Genomic DNA, 4,676 nt, shown 5'->3' on the forward strand with positions numbered 1-4,676 from the left:
GATGGCCTGTGGGTGCCACCGCGTCCCTGCCAGCCGGGACGCACCACCGAGGCCTAGAGGCCAGCGGGAGGGGACGCGGGCGGTTCAGCGTCAGGGGAGCCGGAGAAGCCGCGCGGCGCCCAGGCCCCTCAGAGCAGGGCTCTTGCCTCTTCCCGAAAGTCAGCCCGTCTCCCTTCGGGCACGGGCGCCCCGGGACCCCGGGGGCTGCTGAGCTGGGGGGGCGCTCGAGCTGCGAGGATCCGGGCTGCCCGCAGGACGAGGAGCGGGCGCCCAGGTGAGTGGCGCGGACCCGGCCGCCGAGCGCCGCCTGAGGGTCTTCGCTGCGGGGGGAGCCCGGGGTGGTGGGCAGGGCCGGCTGGGGTGCGGCGGGAAGGGGCGGGCGGGGGGAGCGGCCGGCGGGCAGGGGATGAGGGGCGGGCGGAGGAGATGGCCCGGCTGCGAACCTGGAGCAGCTCTGGGGCGGGGAGCTCTGGCCACCGAGTGACTTCCATCCAGCCTCCACTTCTCGGAGCCGTCCAGGTTCCCTTTCTGCAAAGGAAAAGAAAAACGAGAAGGAAGGGATGGGGCTTCACGGAGACCGGGAGCGAAAGGCCCTTACGGTTCCTGGTGGGGGTGGGTGACGGGTCACGGCGGGTTGGCAGCGGGTTGGCAGCCGTCGTGGGGAAGGGGACAGATGGCCGTAGGCGTGACGTGCGAACCACGCCCGGGCTGGGCTGCAGCTGGGCCAGCTCGCCGCGCTCCCGCCTCCTCCCGCGCTAGGCGCTGGTCCCCAGCAGTTGTGGGTCAAAACTCAAAACCTCCCGGACAGACCGACCACAGGGTGTCTGCCCCGTCACTTTCCTCTTCGTCAGACCTTGGGCCAAGTCGCTCTCTCTCGCCCAATTCCAGTTTCCTCCTCTGTCAGATGGGGCTATTATCTTTCTCCAAGGCTATAATGAGCTAGAGTCCATGGGGGTCATGCAAGGGGAAGTGGGATTCTGGGAGCAACCTGCCTGTTGACCTTGAGCAAGGGATTTGGCCTTCCTGTGCCTCCGTGTTTACACCTATAGGTTGGGGTTATTAATAATAATGACTCCCTCACAGGGTCGTTTTGAAGGTTAGGTTGTTATTGATGGAAAGCTCTTAGAGCACAACATGACAGGTATACATGTTAATACACGTGAACTATTGTCATAGCTATCACAGTCTAGCCCAGTGCTTCTCAAACTTTGGCAGTATACCAGAATCACCTGGAAGGCTTGTTAAAACACAGATTTCTGGGCCCTGACCCCAGAGTTCCTGGTTCAGTAGGTCCGCTTGGGACTCTGAGAATTTACATTCCCACGTGATGCTGTCGCTGCTGGTCCAGGGACCACGCTTTGAGAACCACTGCTGTAGACTTTGGCCAGCACAGAGAAAGGCTTCAATAGATATTGGTTCCTTTATCCCATGGCTTTCTCTTCACTATCCATTTTTTTGGGGGGGGGAAATGTTAAAATAAAGAAAAGTGAAGGGAATAATATACTAACTATCCCATGAACCCTCCACCCAGTATTAAATGTTAGCATTTTGTTATGTTTGCTTCTGATTTTTTTTTAAATAAAATTATTAAAAGTGACAGATAAAATTGAAGCCTCTCCACCTTGTCTCTCCCTCAGTCCTGCTTTTCTCCCTCCCCAGAGGCAACCATTGTCATGAAATATAGTCTTTTCTAGTCTGTGCCTTTAAGAATTTATTACATAGATATGGATGCATAAATAATACATAGAATTGTTTTTCTGTGTTTTAAAGATCTCCAAAAATGCTACCCAGCTGTGAGATTCTTCTGCAATGTCGTTTTTCTTTTCCTTGCCTGATCATTAAGTTGTCAGGGTCTAGCCAGGATGAGAAACAGAGGCATAAATAGTTCATTCCTTCTCAGTGGAGTGTCCCAGCAGGTGACCACCCTACCTTATTTCTCATTTCCCTGTTGCTGGACATTCAGGTGTGGAACAAGGTATTTATGACAACAAACTATTGTGCTGGGACCATCCTGGATGTTTGGCCCTGATGGGGGTGGGAGGGTGCAGGTGTTTCTTGGGAAAACCCCAAGAGGCTGGATGGGTCTCCAGAGGGGGCATCTGTGGCCCTCTCTCATTGTGTGGGAGGAGGACTGAGGCCTGGAAGGGTCACCCAGGGAGTCTGGGTCAGAGAGGACAGAGTGTCTGGGTCTGCTGACCTCTCAGGGTCGCTGTCCCCGGTTTCCTGTTCTCCACTGCTGGAGAGGAAAGATCTTCATCTGCCTGACACTTGGTAGAAACTCAAGCAATGGAAGCATGACTCCTTTAAAAAAAGCTTTTTGGATAACAAATATTTTAGTTTATTTTTGTATAGTCTTCTTTTCTGTGCACTTTTTATTTAACATAATCAGTAAACTGCTGGGTATACAATTTTCATCCTACTTCTTTGCTTAGCACTACATTGTAAACATTTGCCCATGTCATTAAAATATCCTAGGATTTTTTTAAATTGGCGTTTTATTTTATTTTTTATTTTTTATTTTTTTTAAAGATTTTTATTTATTTATTTGACAGAGAGAGAGATAGCAAGAGCAGGAACACAAGCAGGGGGAGTGGGAGAGGGAGAAGCAGGCTTCCTGCCGAGCAGGGAGCCCGATGTGGGACTCGATCCCAGGACCCTGGGATCATGACCTGAGCCGAAGGCAGACGCTTAACGACTGAGCCACCCAGGCGCCCTGGCGTTTTATTTTTTAAGTTTTTTTATTTATTTAAGTAATCTTTACACCCAACATAGAGCTCGAACTCATGACCCCAAGATCAAGAGCCACATGCTCCTCCAACCAAGTCAGCCAGGGGCCCCAAAATATCCTTGGATTTTTTTTTGTTTTTTATTTTATTCTTATTTTTTTAAGATTTATTTATTTGAGAGAGAGAGCAAGCAAGCACACAGAAGGAGAGGGAGAAGCAGGCTCCCCGCCGAGCAGGGAGCCGATGTGGGGCTCGATCCCAGGACCCTGAGATCATGACCAGAGCCGAAGGCAGACGCCTAACCGACTGAGCCTCCCAGGCACCCCCCTTGGATTTTTTAATGACCACATATTATTCCACTGTTTGGGTACACTATAATTTGTTTAACCATCCTAGGAAAGCACTTTTATGTAGTTTACAATTTGTAAATTCTTTGGAGTCAAAAGTCACATAGCATGATGAACTTAACCATTTTAAAACTAACAATTCGGTAGCATTTGGTACATTCACAGTGTTGTGCAACCACCACTTCTGTATGGTCCCCAAATATTTTCATCTCCCCAAAAGGAAGCACTGAACCCATTAAAGCAGTCACTCCCCTTCCTACCTCCCCCCAGCCCATGGCAACCCCCAGCCCGCTTTTTGTATCTTTGGATTCATTTACTCTGGCTTCTTCCACATAAGATAATGTTTGCAAGGTTCACCCAAGTTGTAGTATGTATTGGTATTTCACTTCTTTTTATGGCTGAATAATATTTCATTGTATGTATATACTGCAATTTGCTTATGTATTCATCTGTAGATGGAAATTTGGGGTGTTTCCACCTTCTGACTCTTGTGAATAGTGCCGCTGTGAGCATGTGCCTACAGGTATTTGTTTGAGCACCTGTTTTCAATTTCTTGGGTTTATACCTAGGAGTGGAATCACTGGGTCATATGGTAATTCCATGTTTAACTTTTTGAAAATTTGCCAGATTGTTTTGCACCATTTTACATTCCCATCAGCCATGTAGAAGGGTTCCAATTTCTCCACCTCCTTGCCAACACTTGCTGTTTTCCTTTTTTAAAAATTCCTATTATTATAGCCATCCTAGTGGGTGTGGGAAGCATGGATCTTAATCTCACCCCAACCAGGCTGCTCCCTGGGGGCCCTGACTCCTGAGGGTGAGGAGAAAATTGTCTGCATTCAAGGGAACAGCCAGGTCTTGCACTTTAAACTCTTCCTGGAAAGTAAGGGTAAAGACATGTTGGTCTCCTAAACCACTGTATCACTAACACATAGTAGGTGCCTGGCACATAGTACGGCCTCAGAAACTTTGAATGTAGGAATGTTGAACAACCTCTCCCCTTCCTTGCCTGAGATACTTCAGCACATAGGTGTATTTCAGTTGGCCCCACGTAGTGATTTTTTTTTTTTTTTTTAATGAGAGAGAGAGAGAGCACATGAGAGGGGGGAGGGTCAGAGGGAGAAGCAGACTCCCTGCCGAGCAGGAAGCCCGATGCAGGACTTGATCCCAGGACTCCAGGATCATGACCTGAGCCGAAGGCAGTAGCTTAACCAACTGAGCCACCCAGGCGCCCGTGATTCTTTTTAATTAGTTGCCAAGTTTTAATGTCAAAAGAACTCACACAAATCTGGATTTCTGTCTTTTGAAAAACTATGAAAGTTGGTAATCGTGGGACTAGAGACTCTGTCTCCCATGCCCCTCTGCTATTCACTCATGGCAGGTGAAGTTTTTTTTTTTTTTAATTTTTTTATTCTTATGTTAATCCCCATACATTACATCATTAGATTTAGATGTAGTGTTCCATGACTCATTGTGCATAACACCCAGTGCTCCATGCAGAATGTGCCCTCCTCAATACCTACCACCAGGCTAACCCATCCTCCCACCCCCCTCCCCTCTAGAACCCTCAGTTTGTTTTTCAGAGTCCATCGTCTCTCATGGT

The 4,676-nt window shown here is 48.7% G+C and overlaps 1 protein-coding gene across 4 annotated transcripts in view; it reads left to right on the forward strand.

The window, feature by feature from the left end:
* Positions 1 to 4,676, forward strand: part of HCK (HCK proto-oncogene, Src family tyrosine kinase) — a 39,420-nt gene continuing 34,744 nt past the window's right edge. For 2 of the 4 annotated variants that reach the window (XM_006746958.3, XM_006746959.3), the window contains exon 1: positions 1 to 274. The gene's annotated coding sequence lies outside the window, so the exon portion shown is untranslated. The remainder of the gene's footprint in view (positions 275 to 4,676) is intronic. The other 2 variants (XM_081833061.1, XM_081833062.1) reach the window with 1 other exon arrangement.

This window comes from Leptonychotes weddellii, chromosome 10 (assembly GCF_054177405.1).
Source record: "Leptonychotes weddellii isolate Sample4059 chromosome 10, ASM5417740v2, whole genome shotgun sequence".
Taxonomy (NCBI): Eukaryota; Metazoa; Chordata; class Mammalia; order Carnivora; family Phocidae; genus Leptonychotes; species Leptonychotes weddellii.